At 42.4% G+C, this 12,138-nt stretch overlaps 1 pseudogene; it reads left to right on the top strand.

Moving 5' to 3' along the window:
- Positions 1-2,574: 2,574 nt before the first annotated feature.
- Positions 2,575-10,568, top strand: LOC111150642 (annotated as a pseudogene).
- The last annotated feature ends 1,570 nt before the right edge of the window (positions 10,569-12,138 follow it).

The raw sequence follows: 12,138 nt of genomic DNA, 5'->3' as shown, positions 1-12,138 counted from the left end.
CATTGCCGCTGGGCTCTCTGACCCCAGACCTCCCCTCAGGCTGTTAGCTTTTCTTTAACTTCCACCTTGATTCCCCGGACATCTTGCCCTCAGGTCAGAGTAGCCTGGACAACACTCCTTAAACCTTAGTGCTTTTCCTGACTCAGTGCGCTTGCTCAAATAATACTCCCTCCTTTGCACTTTGCCTGGAGAGCTCCTACTTACCCTTCAAGGCCCTGCTCAAATGCTGCCTCCTCCCTATGGCTCTTCCTGGACTCCCCGGAGGCCGTCCTCTGCCCCTGCCTCCTTCACCCTATGCCCCCCACCCCCCACCCCCTACAAAGAGAATTAGTCACTGGGTTTCCCTGACTATAGCATTTATCACTTAGGCTATGAGTACTTTTTGTTATTGTTTCTCCCACAAAACTGGGTATTATGCAAGAGTTGGAATATTAGCTCCAAAGTTGTTATTTCTTAAGTGTTCAAGTGAACTTGCCCTTCAGTAAGCATGAAGTGTATTTCAAAATCTTAGAACTAAAAGAATATCAAATAGTTTATAGTTAAAAGTTGATTTGTTTTCCTTAAGTCTACCAAATATAATAATCATAAATTAAGAGTTTAGCCCTACCTTAAAATTTAAAAACTGTCTTTCGGGAGCTCTATGTTTCTTTTCTACACCAGATCCTAAGAAGGAGTGATACATCTAATAATCATAGAATTCTCCCTTTTTTCCCCCCGATCTCAGAAAAACTTAGATTTCTTTTTTTTTTTAAGATTTTTTTTATTTAATTATTTGACAGACAGGGATCACAAGTAGGCAGAGAGGCAGGCAGAGAGAGAGGAGGAAGCAGGCTCCCTGGCTGAGCAGAGAGTCCCATCTGGGGCTTGATCCCAGGGTTCCCGGACCACGACCTGAGCCAAAGGCAGAGGCTTTAACCCACTGAGCCACCCAGGTGCCCCAAAACTTAGATTTCTTGGTGTAGACTGTGTATCTAGTAAAAGTCCCTACCTCCAACAAGAAGGGTGCTTAGATATAGATCTCTGCAAAATATTTGATCAGATTCAACGTAAGCATTGTATGGTTTGCAACACAATGAGAGATTGCATTGAAGGAAGTTTTCCGCACTCTGATGTGGGCGGGAAAAGCAGTATTGCTTCTTTTCCTATCTGTGGTGGGGTCGGTCCCACACCCTCCGAAGTCGCATGTTTTCTAGGCAAGTAGGTCTGAAGCTTAGTTGCCTGTAAGAATCATCTAGAACAGGTTGTGGAAAACTACAGCACACATGCTAAACACAGCATGTTTTTGCAGCAGAGAAGTTCTGTGGGAACACAGCCACGCCCTCTGATTCTCCTGCTGTCTGTGCCGACTTACACGCTACAACCGCAGGGGTGGATAGTTGCAACAAAACTGAACATATCTACTATGGGACTCTTTACAAAATGATGTTGGCTGACCCCTTGACCTACAAGTTTCATTTTTGTTTTGTTTTGTTTTTTTAAATAACACAGAATGCGGGAGCCGTGCTATAGATGGATTAGCAATCGAAGGGATACATTCTAGTCATTTGAATTTTTAAGAAGCTCCATCCACATAGGATTCTGCTTACAGACTCCTAATTTGTATTTCTCACCAAGTTATCCATAAATCGTGCCAAGCAAATTCTCACAGCACAAGGAGTATCTAAGGTGAGCACAGTATTTTATCTATCTTTGCATCTGTAGTTCCTGACACAGCTCCCACTGTAATTAGATTCTGGTAAGGCTTTCGCTAAGTGAATGAGGGAAAGGCAAGGGGGGCAGTCTTAGACAGTAGATGCAACTAGAACCCACTAAAAATCACAGTCATAGTCACCTCTTAGGCCCTGGCTGTGTGCCCGATTCCTTTTTAGTGCGATTTCTTTCTTTCTTCCAACTCCAAGCTAACCTAGAAAGACACAAATGCTACTGATTCTCTGTGGATCTGAAATCTAAAAAAAAAAAAAAAAAAAAAATTCCAAGAGTATCAAATGATGCTTGCATTGCTTGGGACATTTCAGGGGAAAAAAATCGACTCATCATGAGAAATGGTGCAGATGGTATATTTGGCATCACCAGCCTGCATAGATCAGAGATGCATTTTATTTACATGACTTTGTTTGTATTGTGACCATTTATCTGGGCCCTTGCTCCCATTTAACCTTTTGAAGGGTTGGGAAGGAGTGAGCCATTTTGCCCTTGGGTTTGGATGGAGCAAGTCCCTTATACAGACGATGTTTGCATTTCCTCCTACCTGCAAAACACTCATTTCTTACAGCATCAGAAAACATTTGGTTATGTTATCTCGTGGGTCCAGGAGGAGTGTGGAGTGTGCCAAATTTAAGAGCCATTGCCAAATGCCATGGTTCGCATTATGTAGACAGCACGCCAGTGGCACTGGTGCTAACTAGTTGTAGATTCAAGCTCTGGCCTCAAAGGCAGAGGATCGCCGTTAGTCATTTCCAACTGGGATCATGGCCTTTGCCTTTGGTTAAGAGACATCTTTGTGTCTGTGCACAAAGTGTGGCCTGTAGGCACGGCTGACTGACCACTGTGCCTGACCTATTCCGGGCTGGGACGATGAGCCCCCAAAGTGGTGCCCAAAGGGCCTCAGACCCCATGGGTGACTTGGAGATGCTGGAAAGTGGTATAGTGCCTTAGAAAGGGCCTTGGAGAACTTGGTGCTAGACCTGGGAATACCACCTCCTGGGGCGAGTCACTGGAGTTCTCATCTGTAAAATGGGCACAAGTTGGGGACTCGAGCGTTGGTTTCCTCATCTTTCCACAGGGATCATCAGAGTTGTTAATGACGGCTTAACTCCTGCATACGAGACACTGGGCTTCGGAACTGGCACCACGTAAACTCTCGATGGAAGTTTTTATTATTATTATTATCGTTATTATCGATATAAGCAGCTTGCTTACTGTGCATTGTGGATGTGAAGAAGGAGCTGCTGATGTGCTCTGTGAATGGGCAGAGCTCGGCTGGCGTGAGGAACGATTGCTTCCGAGGAAAGGAAGGGTAAGTTCTCCTAAAGCCTATCTGTCAAAGCACATTTCAGCATGACTCCTTGGTCAAGTGTCCTAAAATTTTTTACTTTTTTTTTTTTAAAAACTTTATTTATTTATTTGAGAGACAGAGAGTGCAGGTGAGAACATGAGTTGTGAGGGAGGGGTAGAGGCAGAGGGAGGCAGACTCCCCACTGAGCAGGGAGCCTGATGTGGGGCTTGATCCCAGGACCTGAGATCATGACCTGAACCGAAGGCAGAAACTTAACCCACTGAGCCACCCAGGCATCCCGTAAGTTTTTATTTTAATAAGTTAGTTAGCATACGGTGTTCTATTAGTTTCAAGTGTAGAATGGAGTGATTCGACACTTCCATACGTCACTGCTTAATCCCTGTCACCTATGCAACCCATCCCCCACCCACCTCCCCTCTGGTAACCAACAGGTTGTTCCTTTTTTTTGTAGTTAAGAGTCTGTTTCTTGATTTGTCTCTCTTGCTCTCTCTTTTCTCCCCTTTGCTCACTTGTTTTGTATCTTAAATTCCACCTATGAGTGAAATCATATGGTATTTGTCTTTCTCTGACTGACTTATTTTGCTCAGCATTAACACCCTCTAGCTCCATCCATGTTGTTGCAAATGGCCCAATATTCTTGCCATAAGAAGCTACTGTTTATTTTTGTCGATTCTGGGGACTCTGTGCATGGGTGAGCCGTTGCTCTGATGTGCCGTGGATGAGTGAGGAGGTAGCTGAAGTGCCGGTGGGAATGTTCTGGAGCAGAACCAGGGTGGGGCCCTCTGCCTGGGCTGCACTTCCGGCTGCGTGTGAGGCGGTCCCAGGGGGACCACCTGAGAAGGCAAGCATGGGAGCCATTGACCTGGAGGAGTGTCAGGACAGAGAAACGGCTCCCTTGTTTGCTTAAATCTGTGTTACTTCATTTTGCCTGTGAGCCTCGTGGTTCCATTCCACAGGCATCTACGGCTCCGTCACTCTGCCGAGGCCCCACACAGAAGGGGCTGTGCTTTGAGGAAGCTGAGTGAAGTTCTCTCTCTCCTGGCTGAAACATGAAAAGATGGAAGGAATCAAGTCTGCCCTTGAAAATGATGTGAAGATGTGGGTGTACTAGAGCCCGTTATTTTTCTATAAGCGCATTACAACATTGCTTCACGAGGGAAGATTACCGTGCAGTGTTGTCCACCAGGTTTTCATGAGGTGTCTCAAGTGTAACTGGAAGAGGTCCCAGATGCTCCCGATGACAGCCGCTGGTCGTGACAGTGGTGTCTCAGAAGCTCTGGCACCACATGCCTCACGGTTCAGGTGCCCCCAGGTGCCCTACAAGGTCTTGTTGGCGCCACTCTGAAACACCCCCCCTGGGCCAAGCAACTCAGTAAGTCAGGCCAGTCAACACACACATATCTCACCTGCCTGGGGAAATTCTAGGCAGATAATGTGGGCACTCAAGAGAAACTCAAGACCAATATAATAATAATAATATTACACAGTATTTGTGAAAGACTTACTAGATGCCAGGCCTTTTCATACATACATTACATGTGTCAATTAAGATTAGCCTCACAGCAGTCTAGTGAGATAGTTAGCATTATGATCACCATGTGCAGAGGTGGAGAAATGTAGCCTTTGAGAACTTAAGTAACTTGGTCAAGAGCATAGTCAGAAGGGGCAGGGCTGGGATTCTACCCAGGCTGACGGACTCTGAGCCCATTAAATCATATATCGGTGGCCCTACAGACTTGATTTAAAAGTAACATGTAACTTTCTTTTTCTTCTTTTTTTTTATGATTTTATTTATTTATTTATTTGAGAGAGAGAGAGAGAGAGAGAGAGAGTATGAGCAGGGCGAGGGGCAATAGGGCAAGCAGACTCCCCACTGAGTGAGGAGCCTGACTTGGGACTCGATCCCAGGACCCTGAGGTCATGACCTGAGCCGAAGGCAGACGCTTCTTGGACTGAGGGACCCAGGGGCCCCCAAAAGTAACATGTGGCTTACAAAAGAAACAAAGTGTTGAATTAGGGGAATATCTGCTTAAGGTGTTTCTTTAACTGATTGCATTTTAATTTTTGGCCTGACAGATTTTTTTGTTATGGGTATAGGTTTAGTGAAAACTTAGTAAAAACTATGCAAAATAAATCTTACAGCCAAGGCCATGGAAGGAAGGAGGGAGGGAGGGGTTTGGGGGAAAAGGAAGGAAGGAAGAGAGAGAGAAAGGAAGAAAGAAGGAAAGACAGGAGACTAATTAGATGGTATAAATCAAAACTGTGCATGTTATTATAAGTTCTCCTATTTTCTTTCTTTAGGCTTCCTGCTTCTTTATAGTGTGCTCTCCTCAGAGAAGTGAGTAGTGGCTAATAGTGCCCCAGCACTGGGCCTAGTTCTGTGTCTTCCAGACACAGAAGGTGGGGGGGCTGAGGGGGGGTGCAGAATCACAGTAAAGAAGGAATGAGGTCTGGGGGTCCTGGGTGGCTCAGTGGATTAAACCACTGCCTTCAGCTCAGGTCATGGTCTCGGTGTCTTGGGATCGAGCCCCGCATCGGGTTCTCTGCTCAACGGGGAGCCTGCTTCCCACTCTCTCTCTGCCTGCCTCTCTGCCTACTTGTGATCTCTCTCTCTGTCAAATAAATAAATAAAATCTTTAAAAAAAAAAAAAAAAAGAAGAAGGAGTGAGGTCTCTCTTCTCCTGTGTGCAGCTCTACCCCAGGCACCAAGGGGAAAGCTCTGGTAGACATTCCCTTTGGCCTGGAAGCAGAAGCGAAGAACAGCCAGCTTCTCTCCTCACCCAGTCCCATCTCAGGGGCTCCGATGTGCTCAGCTCTCTGCCGTCCTCTGGCCTGGCAGACAGGAGGCCTAGGGGAAGATGGGGGTTTTGCAGGCCTCCAGGGGCAAGGCCTGGACCCACACCCGCCACCGCTACTCATGGGTAGCAGCGGATGTGGGAGATCACGCCACGATGGAGAACCCCTCCTGAACCCTGAGCCTCTCCCAGCTCCCCCTGCAGGGCAGACCACAGCGAGGGAGCCGAGTCGGCCACAGGGCAGCAGAAGCTGGTGGCAGGTGTACAGACACAGAGCTGAGAGGCTGAGGAGCGGTGGTGGGGGTGGGGGTGGGGGTGGGGTGCCAGGGGCGCCTGATCTTGGATAGCACTTTGCAGAGGGAGTGGAGAGTCTCCAACATCCTGAAGGGTTGCAAGTGAGACGAAAGGGGAGAGATCTGCTGGAGAGAAAGAAGCATGGTCTGCACGGGTCCCGGGAGAAGGGAGAGAGAATGGGAGGGAGGCACCCAAGGACAGAGGCTTGTCTCCTGAAGGAGTGTTCAGCGGCTCCCGTGGAGCGGGAGGTAGGCAGAAGGAGCACATCTCATCTATGTGAAAATGCCCAGACGGTGACAGCTCTCAGGGCTGCAGAGTTAGAACTCTCCTAAAGTGCTTTGAAACACAAGAGAAAGTAGTATCCACCTTCCGAGTGGCGAGTGGCGGCCGCACAACCTGCTGCGCCGTTTTCACGGTTAATTGCTGCCTCTGGGTAATTGACTTAAGGAAATGGATAGCTTCTGTGTGCGTTTGTCCATTCTGACTTGTAGTACGATTTTTTCAGGGGCGCTCTGGACTGCCTCTGTCCTCCTAAAATTCATGTGAAGCCCTAATCCCCAGTGTGACTGTACTTAAAGTAAAAGGAAGTAATTAAGGTTAAATAGGGTCCTTAGGGCGGCATCTTGCTCTGATAGGATTAATGGCCTAATAAGAGATACCGGCGAGCGCCTGCTCCCTGTCCATCAGGTGAGACCACAGCAAGAAGGCTGCCGTCTGCACGTCTGCCACGGGAGAGAGCCCTCCCTAGGAACAGGATTAGCTGGTGCTTTGATCTTGGATTCCCAGGTCTCCAGAACCATAAGAAAATAAACTCCTATGTTTACGCGTAGTCTGCGGTATTTTGGTATGGCAGCCCAAGCGGTCTAAGAAAGGAGGAAAAAAAAGTGCTCCAGATATCTGTAAACCCAATCTCCTTTAGGCTGTGCTCAGAGAAGCTTGTAAGCTACTCTTTGTAAAACCTTGGGAGTATCCCCCAATAGCCCATCTGAGCCCCAAGGTTTGTATTTGGGAGGCCGAATTTATTTTGAAAAGTCTGGATACATTTTGAAAATGGAAAGTGCTGTATGGAAAGTAGCACTATTAAAGCAGCGAGTGAATAGAAGAAGAGAGGAGAAACCTAAAAAAGAAAAAAATCCTATGGAGAGGAGAACGCTTAGACCAACTTTAGTACTGAATATTTCCTTTTAAAAAAAATTCATGGGTCCTAAAACCAACTCCAAATGGAACCATATAAACCAAACACTAGAACCAGGAGAATTTTCCAGCGAGGGAGAACATTTTGATAATATTAGTAATTTAGTTTTCTCATAAGGAAATAAAAAGGAAATTAATTCAATGATTTGTTACGAATAGTTACAAAAATGTACAGTTTCAGAGATTAGTGGGGATGGTAGTTCCTGCCGGAGGCAGCAATTTTCTCTGTTGTGCTAGAGGGGATGAATTATAATATTTTATTTGTGTTTGAGGTGGAAGAAGGGAATGGGAAGCTCTCTGGCTCCTGTCCCCTTATCCTGGACAAAATACATACATATAGGGAATACATTTCCTGTTTTCTTGCCTTATTGCATTTGTTTTCTTTTTTCCCCCCTTGTTAATATTTGCTTAAAATTTTTCCCATCTTTATTGAGATGTAATTAACATATAATATTGTGTTCATTTAAGGTGTACTACATGATAATTTGATACCTGTAGATATTGTAATAGGATTACAACAGTAAGGTTACTTAACACAGACATCACCTTACATAGTCACTTCTTTGTGTGTGGGGGGGGGTGTATGTGTGTGTGTATGTGGTGAGAAATTTTAAGATCTGCTCGTTTAGCCACTTTCAAGTATATAGTATAAGATTGTTAACTATTGTCACCATGTTGTACATTAGATCCCAGATATTATTCATCTCAAAGCTGAAGGTTTGTATCCTTTTACCACCTTCACACATCCCCACTCCAGACACCCCCATCCTTAGAAACCACCAATCTATTGTTTCTATGAGTTCAGTTTTTTAGACTCTGCATATAAGTGAGATCATACAGTATTTCCTTTTCCCTGATTTATTTCATTTAGCATAACACCCTCAGGGTTCATCCATGTTGTTGCAAATGTCAGGATTTCCTTCTTTGGCTGAATAATATTCCGTTATATGAATGGCATATATATAGATACACATACAGAGAGCTCACATTTTCTTTTCATTCATCTGTTGATAGATACATTGTTGTTTTCATGTCTTGGCTATTGTAAATAAAGCTAAAATGAACCTAGGGGCACAGAGAGCTCTTCAAGATTGTGATTTTATTTCCTTCTGCTATATACTCAAAATAGAATTAATAAATCATATGGTAGTTTATTTTTATGGTTTGTTGGTTTGTTTGTTGGTTTTGAGGAAGCTCTGTACTGTTTTCCAGAATGGCCGTTCCCATTTATATTTTCATCAACAGTATATGTATATTCTTTTTCCTTTATATCCTGGTTAGCACTTGTTACTTGTTTTCTTTTTGATAATAGCCATTCTAACCTATGTGAGGTGATGGCTCCTTGTGGTTTTGATTTGTATTTCTCTGATGATTAGTGATGTGATGAATGTGGTAGACCTTTCCATGGACCTGTTGGCCATTTGTAGATCTTCCTTGGGAAAATATCTTATCCCGATCCCATTTTCAATTGGCTTATTGGGTTTTGTTTGTTTTTTGGAGTTTGTTATTGCATTTGACTTCCTTATATATTTTGGACATTAACCTCTTATCAGATACATGGTTTGCAAATATTTTCTTCCATTCAACAGATTGCCTTTTCATATTTTATTTCTTTCCCTGTACCAGAGGTTTTTGGATTGATAAAGTACCACTTGCTTATTTTTGCTTTTGTTTCTTGTGCTTTTGGTGTCAAATCCAAGAAAACCATTGCTATAGCCCATGTCAAGGAGCTTATCTCTCCCCGCCACCTTGTTTTCTTCTAGAACTTTTATAGTTTCAGGTCTTACATTTAAGTCTTAATCCATTTTGAGTTACTTTTTGTGAATAGTGTAAGTTAAGGGTCTAGTTCATTTTTTTTTTTGCATGTAAATATCTAGGTTTTCCAACACCATTTATTGAAGAGATTGTCTTTTCTCCATTGAGTAATATTAGCTCCTTTGTTAAATACTAGTTGATCATATATGCAAGGCTTTATTTCTGGGTTCTCAATTCTGTTCCAGTGACCTGTGTATCTGTTTTCATGCCTATTTTTTTTTTTTTGATTACTCTAGCTTTTTGATGTAATTTGAAATCAGGAAGTGTGATACATTCAGTTTAGCTCTTCTTTCTTAAGATTGCCTTAGTTATTTAGGGTCTTTCATGTTTCCACATGAATTTTAGGATTTTTTTTTTTTCTATTTCCATAAAGAATACCATTTGAATCTTAATAGGGGGTGTACTGAATCTGTAGATCACTTTAACTAGTATGGATATTTTAACAATGTTAGTTCTTCTAATCCATGAACACAGAATATCTTTTCATTTATTTGTGTTTTCTTTAGTTTCTTTCATCAGTTTTTATAGTTTGAGAGTATACAGATCTTTTACTTCCTTGGTTAAATTTAGTCCCTTACTTTTTTTTTTTTTTTTTTTTTTGTGAGGGGGGATGCTATTCTAAATGCTGGGGTGGGGAGGTGTCTTTATTTCATTTTCAAATAGTTCCTAGTGTATATAAATGCAGTTGATTCTTGTGTGTTGATCTTGTTGATTAGAAAAGGAAATGAGAGCTGCAGATAAGCAAATGAGAGATATCCAAAGAAAAAAAGAAAGAGAGAAACAATCTGTGAAAGATGTTGCCAAGAAGGGTCAGAAGGATGTCTACATGGTTCCAGCTAATGAGATGACAGGTCAAGGAATGTCGTGAGCACTCTTTATGCATCCAAAGCTCACATGAACTCTGTGCTCATGGGGACAAAGAACCAGCTGGTGGTCTGAAAATGGCTGGTTCCTTCCCTGCAAAAGAACACAGAAGTGATGAAGGCCACTCAGAGTCTTGGAAAGATCCCATCAACCCAGGGCACCATACGGGAATTGTCCATAGAGATTTCGAAGACTGAGATCATGGAAGAGGTAGTAGAGGATACTTTTGAAAGCATAGATGTTCTGGAAGAAATGGAAGAAGGAGCAGAAGTGGAATTGATAAAGTTTTCTTTGAAATTACAGCAGGAGCCTTTGGCAAAGCGCCTCACAATGAGCCTCGTATACTTCTAGAGACCAAACCTCCAGGAGGAGTAGCTGCCTTAGAAGATAAGGAGTAGGAAGAAGCTTTGGAGGCCATGCAATCCTAGCTGGCCATGCTCCACAGTGTGGGGCTACCTGCCTGGGCCATCAGACTCTTCTGGCTCGGCCATCAGATCACCTGCACTCCTCTGACAGAGCCCCTTTTTATGTGTCTCTTGCATTACACCTCTGTGATGAGGCATTACATTCTGGAGGAGGCTCTTTGTTAAAATCTCTTCACTCTCTGCAGAGGTTTGGAGATCTAAATGAGATTGTACTTCTAAGAGGTGGTTTAATAAATGCATCCTTTTCAGGAATATAAACAGAAATATTTTTTCAGGGAAGGGCAGAGAACTCTGTCTCCTCTCAAAGCACTTCTGATGAGGACTGTACTTTTTTTGTTGTTTGGAAAACACTATATAAATTGATTTTAATAAATTTCTGCCTTAACACAGAAAACAAGTTTTTAGAGTTTTTTAAATATAAGATCATGTCATTTAAAGGGAGACAATTTTACTTCTTCCCTTTTGTTGGATGCTTTTTATTTCTTTTTCTTGCCTGATTGCTCCAACGTTACCTTGATACCAAAGCCAGGTAAGCCCTCTGGCTGGGACTTCCGGTGCTGTGTTGAGTAGGAGTGGGCACCCTTGTTCTCTGCCTGATCTTAAAGGATAAACTTTCAACCTTTCACCATTGAATAGGTTGTTAGCGGTGAGCTTGTCGTATATGACCTTCTTTATGTTGAGATATGTTACTTCCATACCCAATTTAAGAGTTTTTATCATGAAAGAATGTGGAATTTTTAAAAATTCTCCACCCCATCTATTGAGATGATTATGTTAATGTTATCTCTTATTCTATTAATGTAATATATATCACATTTATTGATTTGCATTCATTGAACCATACTTGCATTCCATCGATGAATCCCACTTGATTGTGGTGTGTGATCCTTTCAGTATGCTGTTGAATTCTGTTTCCTAGTATTTTGTTGAGAATCCTTGCATCTATACTCACCAGGGGTATTGACCTGTAGTTTTTTTCCCTGTATTGTCCTTATCCGGCTTTGGTACCAAGGTAATATTGTAGAATTATGGCATGAATTTGGGAGAGTTCCTTCTTCTCCAGTTTTTTGGGAGAGTTTGAGAAGGATTGGTGTTAATTCTTCTTTAAATGTTTGGGAGGATTCACTAGAGAAATAATCTGGTCCTAGTCTTTCCTTGAAGGTTTTCAAAAACTGATTCAATCTTTTCACTTATTATTGGGTGTAAAGATTTTCTGTTTCTTTATGATTCAGTCCTACCAGGTTGTATATTTCTAATAATTTATCTATTTCTTATAAATCATCCAATTTGTGGCCTAAATTGTTCATAGTAGTGTCCTATGATCTTTTGTATTTCTGTGGTATCAGTTATCATGTCTCCTCTGTCGATTACAATTTTATTTGAATTCACTCTCTTTTTCTTGGTTAATCTAACTAAAAATTTGTCAACTTTATCTTTTCAAAGAACTATTAGTTTTTTAAAAAAATCTATTCTATTTTTCTATTCTCTATTTCATTTGTTTCTACTCTAATCTTTATAATTTTCTTCCTTCTGCTTACTTTGGTCTTAGTTTTTTCCTCTTTTTCTAGTTCCCTGTAATGTTAAGGTCTTTTTTGAGATCTATCTTTTTTCTTAATGCATGCATTTATAGCTATACAGGTGACTCCCTGTTTGGCTTGGTTGACTTGGGTGGACAATTATGCTACTTATGACAATAAGAGAGCAGACCTGAGGAGGGGGCTTTGATCAATGGAAT

This window comes from Enhydra lutris, unplaced genomic scaffold (assembly GCF_002288905.1).
Source record: "Enhydra lutris kenyoni isolate GAN:26980312 unplaced genomic scaffold, ASM228890v2 scaffoldscaffold24, whole genome shotgun sequence".
NCBI classification, from domain to species: domain Eukaryota; kingdom Metazoa; phylum Chordata; class Mammalia; order Carnivora; family Mustelidae; genus Enhydra; species Enhydra lutris.
This window is presented reverse-complemented; position numbering and strand designations above follow the sequence as displayed.